Raw genomic sequence first — 15,000 nt, 5'->3', positions numbered from 1 at the left:
CAAAAAATTTTCAACTGATAGATAAAATGGGAAGCACACCAGAGCTCTTTCACCTGCATTGCCCCAACCAATCCAGATAGACACAGGTGTTCCCGAGGCGTTCACACCTGCTCCGGAAAGCTCACCCCGCTGATCACCAATATTGCAGTGGCGGCGGTAGTTTTTGAGTTTGAATTTATTTCTTTGTGGAATTTGATCGTTCCTTTGTGTTTGATATCCTAAGATGTTTTCCCACCAGGATAAACCGCAGGTAATGTTTTTAATTGCCATAAGGAAGACAACATGACAGCTGCGAGGGAGAGAGAGAGAGAGAGAGAGAGAGAGAGAGAGAGAGAGAGAGAGAGAGAGAGAGAGAGAGAGAGAGAGAGTTATTAACCTTGATACTTTTTATTGACATCACAAGAAGCATTGGTAACACTAATACACAATGCTGCAGGTCAGGTTCATTGAGGCGAGACTGGTGAGACCCTGATATTTGAATAGTGAGGGGAGACAGACGCGTGATGAGAGGCGGAGGAAAGGCAGACTTATTTCCTGAGACACTGCATTTCTCCCTCCCTAATGACCACTGCGGATCACTCGCTGTTTTTGGAGCTCCAGCGATGAGATGAGACGTAATATGGAAGCTTTATTTTATTTATTTTTTTATCAGTCCTTCCCTCGTTCTTGTAATTATATTTGTCTTGCATTTACCATATTAAATTTCCTGTATAAACGTTGATCCAGTTTACATTTAGTTCATATAACGTATTACAGAATTTTTATAAAGTTTTTTACATTATCTTGTCCTCCTGAATGTTATATTTTATCAATAGTATTTTCTCCAACACATCATTCAACCAAAGGGAATACGTATATTTAGTTCGGATCATTGCCAAATTTACATGTTATTTTATTTCCTGCACTGAATTCTATATTTGATTGATACTACTTCCCTCAACAACCGCTCAGTCGAAGTGAACACGTGCGGCAGGCGGAGCAGCAGAGGGCGAGGCGTGGCAGGGCGGTGTTGGCCAAGGCAGAATAGTAGATTACGCCGCCGCCCCCAGAGTGGCAAGGGATGTAAGCTGCAGGTAGTGGAGGCGCACAGATCAAGGAGTGAATGTACAATTTATATTCCCACTTCTGTATATAGATAGATGTGACGTCTTTATGTGTTTATGAAAACCTAATGCCTGAAGTGGCCACAGGAGAGCAGGAGAGTAGAGAGGTAAAACGCATGCATAAATATTTTATCGATACTAAATCAAATTGAATAGTTTATTTGTAGATACATAGGCAGCTAGAGATACATGTAGCATGTTCAGTAATACCTCTTTTTACATATTGTTATTTCTTTACTTTACAAGGAGGCATAATGAGAGAGAAAAAAAGACGTGTATGATTATTTTAGTTAGTCACGTCAGGCAGGATATTTTCTCATCCATTGTTTTTATTGATGAAAAAAAAACCGAAAACAGAAACCGTACATAAAAAAGAAAAAAAAAACCCTGCCATAACTTTTACCTCCTTTCCACTCTAAAAACAAACCCTTAAACGGAAACAAAGGCACACAAACAACCGACACATTTACCTAAACACACTAATAGAAACGTTACCATAACTTTCACCTCCTTTTACCTTCAAGAAAACATTAATTTCCACAGACGTTAAGGCAAATAAACACCTAACACATTTTACATGAAACACACTAAAGCAATATAAACAAAATAAATAAGTTATAGCCAATGAGTGAAAGGCTGCAGGTGAGAATTCTCCAGTCAGGTATAGCGGGATGTGTTAGCCTTGGGTGCATCTGATGGCGGGGCAAGCAGCTTACGAGGAAGTGAGGCGATGAGGTGGCGGGGAGAGTGATGGTGGCGCGGCGGCTTGGCGGGCCTCAGACACTGGCTTTGGCGAACCAGTACACATCGCTGAGGCAAGATTTAGCGAGGCAGTATACGTGGGAAGACTGAGAGGATGCTGGTTACTCGCTTAGTCTCTCTCTCTCTCTCTCTCTCTCTCTCTCTCTCTCTCTCTCTCTCTCTCTCTCTCTCTCTCTCTCTCTCTCTCGTATCTGTTAATTTACCTGTACTATGTACGTATTTTTGGTTGTCTATTTTATCCTTATATTTATCTGTATTATATCCGTCAACCTGTCTTTTTGTCTATCTATCTTTCAGTCAGTCAGTCAGTATGTCAAACTCAGCACTTTATTGAATCATACACACACACACACACACACACACACACACACACACACACACACACACACACACAGGTAGATAGGCACACCTGCACACTGCCCCTATTCAATTAGTCACGGTAATGCAATCATTTAAAAAGTGGGCCACATAGGAAATATTTGTATAATGCCACCATAATTGCTGTGCCAATAACATAATGCCGTTTGCTAGGTCGTGATCATCATTATTGTCATTATTATTATACTCGTATACGAGAAGCTGAATGACCGTGGCCTCTCTCTCTCTCTCTCTCTCTCTCTCTCTCTCTCTCTCTCTCTCTCTCTCTCTCTCTCTCTCTCTCTCTCTCTCTCTCTCTCTCTCTCTCTCTCTCTCTCTCGCTCTCTCGCTCTCGCTAATGATAAAAGTGGGTATTAATTGATGTGAACGATTTTATACGTGGTTGAAGCTTCCCAACCAGCCAGCCACTCCGGTTAATGATTCCCTGCAGCTTTAAAACCAGTATGATTCCAAGAAGCCCAATAGCCCAAAACAAACAAACACACACACACACACACACACACACACACACACACACACACACACACACACACACACACACACACACACACACACACACACACACACACACACACACACACACACACACACACACACACACACACACACACACACACACACACACACACACACACACACACACACACACACACACACACACACACACACACACACACTATTGCTGTAGAGTCTCGGTCAAGGTTAGGATTATCACAAAACAAGGCGCCGCTACACAATTAATAGTTTTTGTAGTTTGTGTTATGAGAGAAAGAAACGATGCGGCTGTAATAGAGAGAAGGGAACAAGGAAGGGAGGGAACAGAAAGAAAGAGGAGTCAGAGGGAGAGAAAGAGGGAGGAAAGGGAGCAGCTGTTACAGAAGGAAGGAGGAAACATGAAGGACATGTATTAGGAAGAAAAGAAGAGGGAGAGAAGGGACAAGGAAAGAGGAGAAGAAGGGAGGAAAGGGATTAACTGTTAGAAATGGAAGGAGGAAAGAAGAGGGGGAGAGAAAAGGGAGAAAGGAAATTATGGTAATAGACAGAAAAAAATAAAGACGAAAAGGGAACGATTAATACACAGAGGGAAAGAAGAAAGAGAGAGAGAGAGAGAGAGAGAGAGAGAGAGAGAGAGAGAGAGAGAGAGAGAGAGAGAGAGAGAGAGAGAGAGAGAGAGAGAGAGAGAGAGAGAGAGAGAGAGAGGCAGTTAGAGGGGACAGAGGACAAGAAGAAAGAGTCTAGACATTTAAAGGAAGAGAGAGAGAGAGAGAGAGAGAGAGAGAGAGAGAGAGAGAGAGAGAGAGAGAGAGAGAGAGAGAGAGAGAGAGAGAGAGAGCAAAGGATGGTAGAGGGATAAAAGGAAGGAGGAAAGGAAGCTGACGTTAGAGAGAAAGGAAGGAAGGAAATGTGGGTTAGACTGTTAGAGGAAGAGAGGGAGGGAGGAAAGAAATTTTAGAGGGAAAGAATGAAGGAGGAAAAGGGAGCAGCTGCTAGAGGCATTTAGGATAGAAGGTAGGGAAGAGAGAGAAGGAAATATTGCTAGAGAGAGAAGAGAAAGGAAAAACGGACTGCTGGAGGAAGGGATGGATGAAGGAAAGGGAAATTAAAGGGAAAAAATGGAAATGTATAAAGAGTGACAAGATTAGAGAGAAGAAATAGAGGAACAGAAAATAAATGTACTAGTGTATGACAGAAGAGAGGAAAAGAGAAAAGGGAGAAAAGGAGGAAGAGCTGTACTAATTATATGCAAGTTGTGAAATTACTTGTGAATATGGAAAGAGAAGAGGAATAAAAGGAAAGGAGGAAGGGATGTTTTGATTACATGGAAGCTGCAAAATGATTGATTGTGGAAAGGGAAGAGGAAAGGAAGGAAAGGAGGAAAATCTGTTTTTGTTGCATGGAAGCTGCGAAACGACTTTGTGGAAAGGGAAAGAGGGAAGGATGGAAAGGAGGAAGTGTTGCGCTGCCTACGTAAATGTTGTGGATGGTGTGATATGCTAGAGTGTGGGCGTACAACCTAAGTAGCAGGGATAACGGAAGGTAGTGTGACGGGGCGGGGGCGACTTTTCCCCGTAAAGTAGAGGCGTGTTGTAGTGGACAGAGGTTCAGTAGGAGGGAGCTCAGCTGAACCTATGTAGTGATTTTGTTTCCTTTATGACTCTGGCGGTGGGGCAGCGTGAAGTAGAATACGTAAGCTAGTAAATAAGTAAAGAAAAGAGGGTTGATGTGACTGTACGTTCGTTACATTAGTTATTTATTAATAAATTTGGCGTGTGTGTGTGTGTGTGTGTGTGTGTGTGTGTGTGTGTGTGTGTGTGTGTGTTGGGAGGTGGGAGTTAATAATCCTACAGATATATTTACACACACATACACAAAAAAAGGCATTGCAACACTACCACACACAACTCGCATACACTCACCTTTACTTTAACATTAATAAAACAAAAATACAGTCAGTAAAAAGAACCGCCATGAACATACAATTATTAACTTTAAAAAAATCACAAACAAACAGAACATACCGTACAATCAGTTCATTTGGCAAACCTTAATTATACACATAACTCATCACATCATCCCAAGCTCCTCCCTGCCAGCACTTCCTCCGTCCCTCTCACTCCCTCCTCCCAGGCCTCCAGCAGGTGTCATTAGTGTGGATAGGTAATGTACTGCACCATGCTTCATATTGTACCTCCATTTATTGTACGCTTGGCAACCCTTTAATCCTCAGTCTGGCGGGTGTTTCCGAGGCAGTCACGCGCTCAGGGTCTACCACGGCATTATTCGTTTGTTCCCTGCCTTAATATAGAAACCACAGTCTGTACGTGTGTCTTTAAAGAACCTACACCTTCCTGGCTGTCCTGTCCCGACAGCTACCCCACATAACAATTAGTAGGTTTGTCCAGAGGGATGCGTGCAGAAGGGCGTGTCAAGGGCGTGTCGTGAGTGATTCCCTTGAGGGGGGTCATGTCTCTAGGGGTGTGAGGAGGCCTTAAGGTAATGTCTCCGCTGCTTACCTGCCAAGAAACACCTGCCAATTAGCGTCCTACGGGGAACAGTGGTGATTGATCCTGTTTGCTTGCTTTGACTTGCCTTCTTTGTTTCTCTCTCTCTCTCTCTCTCTCTCTCTCTCTCTCTCTCTCTCTCTCTCTCTCTCTCTCTCTCTCTCTCTCTCTTTCCTAGGAGTTTGCGAGGATTTGTTTGTTTTCTTCTTTACTTTGGTTCTTGGAGTGGCATTAAGATTTTTTTTATGTTTTGTTTAGTTTTCTGTTTTTATTTTTTGGCTTTTATTTTCTATTTTATTTTATTTATTTATTTATTATTTTATTTTTATTTATTTACTTTTTGTTATGAGTTTGCGATGATTTGTTTGTTTTCCTCTCTATTTTGGTTGGTTGTTATTTGCTTAGTTTTATTTATTTATTTTATTTATTTATTTTTTATTTTGTGCGGGGCGTCTTTAATGTCTTTTTATTATTGTTATTATTATTATTATTATTATTATTATTATTATTATTATTATTATTATTATTATTATTATTATTATTATTATTATTATTATTATCATTATTATCATTATTATTATTATTATTATTATTATTTTTATTATTATTATATTATTATTGTTATTATTATTATTATTATTATTATTATTATTGGAGTAGGGGGTAATGTTAATTTTCCTCTTCTACTTCGATTCTTAGAGTAACATAGGACTGATTTTGTTATTTGTTTACGTTCGTTTTGTTTCTATTTTGAGGTCTTCAGCGTGTTTTTTTTGGGGGGTTTTTTTTTTTTTATTGTGAGTTAGTAGTATTTATTTATTTATTTATTTATTTTTTACTTCGCCGGTTCTCGGAGCAGCATTAAGATATGTTTTTTTTTTCTTTTTTTTCTGTTTAGTTATGTTTTGTTTCTATTTTGTGACTTTCAGCGTAACTTTTTTTTTTCTAGTTCGGTATTGAAGAGAAGGTTTATTTTCCTCTTTTGCTTTGGTTCTTGGAGTGGCATAAAACGATAGGCTTCTTTCTTTCTTTCTTTCTTTTTTTTTTTCGTGGCCTTCATTGTAGCATTTTTATTTTTTTTTATTTTAGAATTTGCTTATTTTTGCTTTTTTTTTATTTCAGTTCTTCAAGTAGCTTAGGATAGACTTTGTTTTGTTTTATTTTATTTTTATTTTTATTTTATTTTCTGGTCTTTACCGCTTTCTGTTTTGTTTTGTTTCAATTTGATTTTCCGTCTTATCGTAACTTATGTTTCCTTTTTCTCTGTAGTCTTTTTGTCAGAGTAGTGGAGAATACAGTGACCTTTACCCTTTACTTTGGTTCTCTGAAGGACATAAATAGAACTAAGTTTTTTTTTTTTTTTATTGGATTAGAGATCTTTGTTCCGTCACCGTGTAATGTGTATAAATTGCTGCTGCTTTTCCACGGCGCATTAATTTTAAAGAGAAGCAACGCGTGGCTTTACATTACTATGAACCATATTCTGAAACACTTCTGCACTGCACCATCACTACATTCAAAAGGCTCTCGTTGAAGTGGCACGAGTCTTCAAGCGTGTTTTTACGGTTCTAGTGAGAGATTATAAAATTTCTATATTATTAACAGGAGAAACGCTTGAGAACACTGTTAAATAGTCGTGATGAGAGGGCAAAGCGTTCCAGGATGCGAGCGAATATGAATATGAGCGAGTTGTGAACTGGAAGGTTGCAAGACGGAAACAAAAAAAAAAAAAAAGAGGAGGTAAACAAAGAGGAAATTGCAAAAATCGTAAAAAGTTATATGTATAAAGGAAAAAGAAAATAAACATAAAATAAACGTGAAATTCTCAAGTATGGTGACTGCCCTGGCGACCTTATACGAGCCTCGAGGGACGCGGTGGAGGGCGGGGAAGAGATGGGCGGGAGGGGATGACACTGCAACTCTCAGAAAATTATAATAACAAAATCCACGAAAAGCAAATTCAAACACCCTCCCCCCCCCCCAAAAAAAAAGAAAAGGACATATAGGAAAAAATGCCTTACACGGAATATGAACACAAGAATCTTGCCGACACAAGTGACACAAGTGACGCGAGAACAACACTTGAGGCGGGGAATAAACACGTCGTTAAGCACACGTCGCATAATTCCACTCTGCTTTTTTTTTTTTTTTTTTATGCATTTCCTCGTGTTGCAAAAATACACAAAGCTTATTGCGACACCGAACGGATTTGCTGTGTCTGAACGAATAAAACCTGCATTTTTATTTAGTTTTAAATCATTTGTAGGCGCCGGAATATGTAATGTTACATTTTGTCTGTCTGATATTCACGAGTTTTCACGAGTATACACAGAACACTGGCCCGTGACTCAAAGATGTTGTCATTATGTATTAAATTTACAAAAAAAAAAAAAATGTAAAGCGTAATTTAATCTTCCGGGGATTAAACAAATGTCTGGTTTTACGAGGGAGCTTAGTAATGGAAAGTGGTGTTTACATTGTGGACTCTCGTTCATGATTTTTTTTTCTTTTTTTGAAGGAAGTGAAGAGCGAATAAGAGAAACCTGTTATTTTACGTGTCTTGTTTATTTAGTGATTTATTGATTTATTGTTTATTTATTGATATACTTGTTTGCTAAATACTTTAATTTTGTATTCATGTATATATTTATTTGTTTTATTTATTGATTTACTAATGTATCTGTATATGTATTGATGTGTTTATTTATTCATATGTTTCATTCTTCACTTTGCATTCATTTTCCTTTCTTATTGATCTGTTTATAAATTAACGTAATGCTTTCCTTCTTTGTTTCTTTATTTTTTTTTTTTTTTTCTATTTATAAACTTCAGAAGACAAGTAGGAATCATCAAGTTACTCCTTTCCTTTCCCTCTCTGCACCTGCTGCTCCTTTCACCTCCACTTTGCCACTGAACACGAAAATACCGCGTAAAAATGAATAGATAAATAGTTGAATGAATAAAACACTGTATGAAATAGAAGACATAAGTAGCACACAAATGAAAGAAAAAGGACAACAAAAATAAAATTAAATATGATAAAAGAAATACGAAATATTAAAAAAAAAATAAGATAAGAACACAAATGTCATGAAACACGAAAAAGATAAGAAAAAAAATAGAGAGAGAGAGAGAGAGAGAGAGAGAGAGAGAGAGAGAGAGAGAGAGAGAGAGAGAGAGAGAGAGAGAGAGAGAGAGAGAGAAGTATTTAAAACAACATTAAAGTACATAAAAAAGTAAATCAATAAATAACAAGATAAAAGAAAAAAATAGTCGTGTAAAAAATAAATTAATAAATCCTCTTGCCCTCACGATGCAGAGAGAGAGAGAGAGAGAGAGAGAGAGAGAGAGAGAGAGAGAGAGAGAGAGAGAGAGAGAGAGAGGCGGAAGCAGTGCCAGTGAGTGTTGAGGCTGTAATACATTAATGACTATTGTGCCTTCACTTATTGGCAGTTTTTAGTTTTTACCGGAATGTAGAAAAGAAACGGGAATGGAATAATATTGTTAGCAGTTCTTTAATTTGCGCTTCCGATGATTAGATTTCCGTTGTGTTGTGTTCGGAAAAAGTTTGGGATTTCTGTTCAACGTTATTTGTGTGTTTGGTTCAACTTTTTTTCGTCTCACTTTGATGTGATTCCAACTCATGTACTGGTTCTGTGTATAGGAGTACGATACATTCTCTCTCTCTCTCTCTCTCTCTCTCTCTCTCTCTCTCTCTCTCTCTCTCTCTCTCTCTCTCTCTCTCTCTCTCTCTCTCTCTCTCTCTCTCTCTCTCTCTCTCTCTCTCTCTCTCCTAACACAACTCCACCTTCTCCATCTTCACTCGGTCCCTCCCACCTAATTCATACGATTTTCCACGTGTCTCATTACGGGCGCCATATGACCTCGTTGCTGCAGCGCATGGAAATTAATCAATCAATCAATTACGCGTATCATTCCGCCTCAGTAAGTGGTAATATCGCCCTTCTGATTTTCGTTTAATTGTCACTACGTCGCTAGGGTCACACACACACACACACACACACACACACACACACACACACACACACTCACACTCACACACACACACACACACACACACACACACACACACACACACACACACACACACACACACCTTTAGGACACCGCTACACTGACCTCTCTGCGTATACCAGGTGGAGGTCTGAGCGGATTGGGCGGTTTTGGGCGGTTTCGTGCAACACAATATCCCGCCCAACGCCCAGTCGTGGCCATTCCACCTTGCAATATCAGGGCGGGGTAGCGAATCCCCCGCCGCAAGAACGCCATCGGTGGTGGTGGTGGTGGTGGCGGCTGCGGTGGATAAGGACGGACTGGTGGTGGTGATGGTGGTGATGATGGTGATGGAGGGGCTGTGGGTGGGCGTGATGAAAGTCGGGCGTGAGGTATTGCGTTGTGCTGTGGGGTTGTGGGTGGTGATGGTGGTGGAGGGGAAGAAGAGGAGTGCTGGGAGAAGGAGAAGGACGATGGGAGGTAAAAAAAAAAAGGAGGAAGTAGGGGAGATTGTAGAGAGAGAGAGAGAGAGAGAGAGAGAGAGAGAGAGAGAGAGAGAGAGAGAGAGGATGCCACAGTGGATAGATGCCAGCAGACTACCACGGGCGAAGCGTAAACGAGAACTCAATATCGGATTCGTTGTCTGCTATTGATTCTGCATTTGATCGTCCAGGGGCGTGGAGGGGACCTGCTGGGGAGGGAACAGCAGCAGCAGGAAGAGAGAGAAGTAGGAGTATAACAGTGATAAAGAACAGAGTGATAAAGAACAGAGAAAGAACATGGAAACGAAGAGAAGAAAGGAGGCGATAGGAAAAAGATTGGGTAAGAAAAGTAGGGATTATGAGGATGTAAGAGGAGGAGGAAATGAAAAGTTGTGAGGGGCACAGGGTGAGTGCGTCAGCAGGGAACGGTGGCACGGAGTCAGACACACACACACACACACACACACACACACACACACACACACACACACACACACACACACACACACTCTCTCTCTCTCTCTCTCTCTCTCTCTCTCTCTCTCTCTCTCTCTCTCTCTCTCTCTCTCTCTCTCTCTCTCTCTCTCTCTCTCTCTCTCTCTCTCTCTGGTAAAGGAGAGCCACTGTTTTAGCCTACATTTATATTTGTCATTTCTACACAGGTAATGCAACATAATGTAAATATCGCAGTTTACTTCACACCATGTGCTATTTTCACAGAAAAGAATTAATTCGTTGTCAAGTTTTGCACCTTTAAATATTTGACAACGTATTGTATCCTACGGATAAAAATTAGTCTTTCATTGGAGTTATTTATCACCGTCACGAGGCACACAACACACTGCACACACTGTTTGTCGTCAAAATATTGTATAACTTCATAACGCTGAACATATTGACAAGCACACGACAGAACGTGACTTGAAGATTAGATCACGCCAGTGCAGCACACACGAAGGGCCGCTTCACCTGACCTCGTCCTGGCCTGCAGGCTCGGCGCCGCGTCCCCCACCCTCGTCCTTGCCCCTCGTGGTGTTGGTGATGGCCGCGTGCAACTTGACGGTCGGCACCACCACGTCCTTGAGAAAGGATTCTCGGCAGCAGAACACGTGCATGAATGAACACTGGAAGGATTTATCAAACACCTTCCACGGCTTGCTGATGACCACGTCACAAGACCAGAAAGCCAACTGACACCCACAGTGTGCTCTCGCTGTCTTGGCGGCTTGGGTCTTGATCTGAGGGAGGTGAATATAATCCTCGTGAGGCTTGAAGGCCACCGCCTTTCGGGGGACGTAAGACCTGCCGCTCACCCGCTTGTGCAGCATTTGCTCCACTGCCTCCGTGCTGCAACAGTATCGCTTCATGAAGCTGCAGTGCACGTGATCAGTCTCGTGCATCAGGAAATAGTCACACTTGTCCAGCAAACCAACACACTTGCAGAAGGCGTTGGGTCCCGGGTCGAGGGGCGTGGCCCTGAAGCTGCGCACTATATATAAGATGAGCTTCATCTTCCTGACCACCAGTGACAAGGAAACCCCTCGGCAGTAGGTACCACGAGCCCTGCCAGGAGCAGCCCCGCCACCAGGAACACCCTTCTCGGTAGCATGGCGGCGTCGGAAATGGCCACAACAAGGCTCCCAGAGCTGTATTTGCCTTCCCTCCACCCGCCCGTGTGGAGGCTGGAGCAGCGGTAGCTGTTTTTTTTTTATCTGCCATCTTTACTGATTTCCTTAAACGCCCTCCCGGCTTTCCAAACACAGGTTAATGAACACTTTACAGGTGTGGCGCGCCAGGCCGCCTGTCCCCGGAGTGTACTTAGGCTCGTGTTTGAGTTACGCCGTGGTCAAAGAGGCGGATGGCGCGGGGCGAGCCTGAGAGAGGGGAGAAGAAAGGCAGGGTAGAATCTGATGTAAGAACAAAGAAAGGAAGAGTAAACTGAAGAAATGCGGAAACAAAGGAAGGATAGGAGGAGGAGGAGGCGTAAAGTGCGGTAATCTACCTCTTCTCAGACAAAGCGTGACGGGAATGGAGGAGAAGCTCACACGGAAATTAGATAAAAGCAAGGAAGGAGTAGAATGTTAAGGAGCCAAGGAAGAAGAGGAGGAGGGAAGAGCAAGGCGTTAACCAGCCCACAGGCGACCAGGTGAAGGGAGCGAGGTGGTGTGGAGGGATTAATTAGAGCGGTCATTAAGAAGGCAGGTGGGTGGAGGTGAGACACAAGGAATGAGGGACAGGTAGATGGGGACTAGGGAGGAACACCTGTTTTGTTTGAATGGAGGGAATACTAGGAGTCATTACTGTGTTCACCGGGGAGGAAGTGAGACGAGGCATTAGTGTCTTGAGATTCGAACCCCGTCTGTATTTATATTTATCTTTTACCCTACTCATATTTAACTTTATACCTTACCAGTGATTTATCTGTAAGTGTTTTATTTACGTTTTTAATTCCACGACGGCATAGAAGGAAAGATAGAGGGTAGATGTGTGTGTGTGTGTGTGTGTGTGTGTAGTGCCAGCTCGCGTTCCACCAATCAGACGCAACACAAGGAACAAGGAGTCTGTTGTCCGCCACGCCCACGCCCACAATTGGCTTCACAGGAACACAGCGCCTACCTTCCCACGCCTCACCCCACCACTCATCACCGCCCCTCCCTGCTCCCCTGCACCACCCACCACTCACACCCCACTCATCCTTCTCCCACTGACTTCATCCCCGTCACCTTCACTTTCTTAACGCCTCTCTCGATCTACAACACATTATATTTTCTATCATAGTCACCTACAATTTTTTAAACACTCTTTTTGTGCTACAGCCTCTGAAGCAGTTCTCTAACTTAAAGACAAAAATCAGTCTAGTATTTTTCTCTTTTTTTCTGTATTTTCTCTTTTTTCTGTGTTCACGTAAGCAGTAATCCTCTACAGTGCTCTGAATTTCAACAAGGAATGCTCGTATCAGTATGAGACCAAACCTTTACCTCTTTACACACAAACATCTTACTTACACACTTCGCCTAATTGAATACGTAACGCCCAAGAGCAATACTGAAACTGGATTCTTGGGTCAGCGCCACAGTAAAGCCCTCGAGAGCTGTTTGGAGTGTTTAGGGTATTTTTACGGTTTCTGGAATGTAGTTTTTAATGTTTTTTTTCTGGGTTTGGGGATGTTTAGGTGGGCTTGGGAGTGTTTGGGTGCGGGTTTGAATTGTTTAGGTGAGTTTTGGGGTATTTGATTGAGTTTTGGAGGTGTTTGGATGGGTTTTAATTTAAGGTTTGAGTGCGTTTTGTGGTGTTTGGGTGTCTTTTGGGCTATTTAGGTGGGTTTGATGAGTTTTCCATGTTTTTTTTTTCTTTAGGGATGGTTGAAAAAAATAAGCCTTCTGTCATTACTCACTAACACATTTTGCCCAATTCAATACATAACGAACAAGAGCAATACTGAAGCTGGACTCGTCGGTCAGTGGCATAGTAGAAACCTCGCATGCCAATTCCAAAATGAACGAAAGCAGAGAAAAAGCCGCGGAGTAAGTCATGGAAATGTGCTCAAATTATCCTCAAACTTTAAACGTGTAGCACGCTGAGGTTGAACGGCGGAGCTTCGGAAACTAATCTGCCGGAGTGTCTAGAGAGCCAGATTTCAGTGGACTTTAGGAGAGGTATGATAATATATACAGACAGTGGACATTAATAACTGAAGACTGGTGCTACATGGTGCTGTATCCCGACACTAGGGAAGCTGCGAGGAAGAGGAGAGTATTAGGAGAATGATTAAGCACAGGATCATTATAAGGGAAGGAGAGAAGCGGGGTGATGAATGGCACGGCTGTGGGGAATGGCAAAAAAAGAATGACCAAGGAAAGGAAAGTGAATTAATACCAGCACAATGTAACAGAGGAAGGATATGGATAGGAGATCAGGGAGACGAATGGATCTGGACTGAGAAAAAAATAAGATCTGGAATAGTGAAGTGGACAATTAGTTACGTGGATTCTCACTAAAGGTAATGTGTTGTTGGCAAAGTAGTATTGTGATTCCTTCTTATATTTCATCGTTTCCTAAATTGGAGTGATTGTCATTATTCATCAGTGTATTTACTAGTTCGCATCGCCTGTTGCTCTCATTCTCTGCAGCTCTTCAAGTCCGTTTCTCCATCCCACTCTTCGTCCAGTATATGATGGCACTGTGTAGAGCTAACAGTCCCTCGTCCTTCATGGTCCTGTGTGTTTATATTAATTCATTTTTTTGCGTCGTCTTTTAGTTTTTTGTTTTTTTCTTTTGTAGGTTCTCCAAATCAATATCCCCATACCACTTTCCGTCCAATATACGATTATGATAACATTGTGCATAATTATCAGTCTCTTTCTTCTCACGGTCCTGTGTGTTCATATTGCTATTTATTGTTTTTGCATTGTCTTTTACACCTATTGCACCTCAAGTTCATCTGTCCACGTCACTCTCTGTCCAATACATGATACCATGGTGCACAGGTAACAATCCCTCGCCCTTCACTTCCCTGTGTGTTCATGCAGAGGCAGGGGACGTGTGAGGCCGCCGGATTAAGTGTTCCTTCCTCCAATTGTGCCCGGAGGCTCTCTGCCGATCACCTACTCAGTCAACGCAAGCCACACTTAAGCTTAATGGACGGACTCAGTGTTACTTGGCCCTAAATACTGCACCCGAGAAGAGCATGGCAGACTCCAACGCCCTCCTGAGTGGCGCATGGAAGGGAGCCGCTACACGCTATCCCTTCTTGGCAACCCAAACTATTTATTCCAGCAGCCCTGACCTTGTAGATCTGAGGAAGGCCGTGAGCGTATTGAGAAGATATGAGAATTACACTGAAGGAATCTACACGGAAAATTAATCTGTGTATTACCTTGATGCAGCGGTACATTCTTGACAAAGCAGAAACATGTAAGGCAGCTGTAGAGGAATTATATTTGCGTGGCTGCTCCTCACAACGTAACGGGAGGCGGCGGGCAACACTTCGCTAAAGTCTCTCACATTCTCGTCTCCAGCAGACTCGAAAATGTATTAGACGATTGGAACGCCATAATCGGCGAGAGGGAGAGCGAGAGGGGATCGTTTATCATTGGATTAGTTCCAAATGGTGTCTCCAGACGGGACTTAATCCTCTAAATGGCGGGGCGGAGGCTCGGCGATGCGGGGCAGGGCGGGGGGCGGAGGGCGCAGGGCAGGGGCAAGGACAGGTCAGAAAGAGAGAGAGAGAGAGAGAGAGAGAGAGAGAGAGAGAGAGAG

General features: G+C 42.3%; 1 protein-coding gene across 3 annotated transcripts in view; it reads left to right on the top strand.

Moving 5' to 3' along the window:
• Positions 1-15,000, top strand: part of LOC135104179 (metalloreductase STEAP4-like) — a 166,930-nt gene that overhangs the window by 53,729 nt on the left and 98,201 nt on the right. The window lies entirely within an intron of this gene.

Source organism: Scylla paramamosain, chromosome 10, assembly GCF_035594125.1.
Source record: "Scylla paramamosain isolate STU-SP2022 chromosome 10, ASM3559412v1, whole genome shotgun sequence".
NCBI lineage: Eukaryota > Metazoa > Arthropoda > Malacostraca > Decapoda > Portunidae > Scylla > Scylla paramamosain.
Note: the sequence above shows the minus strand (reverse complement) of the source record. Positions and strands in the feature narration are given on the sequence as shown.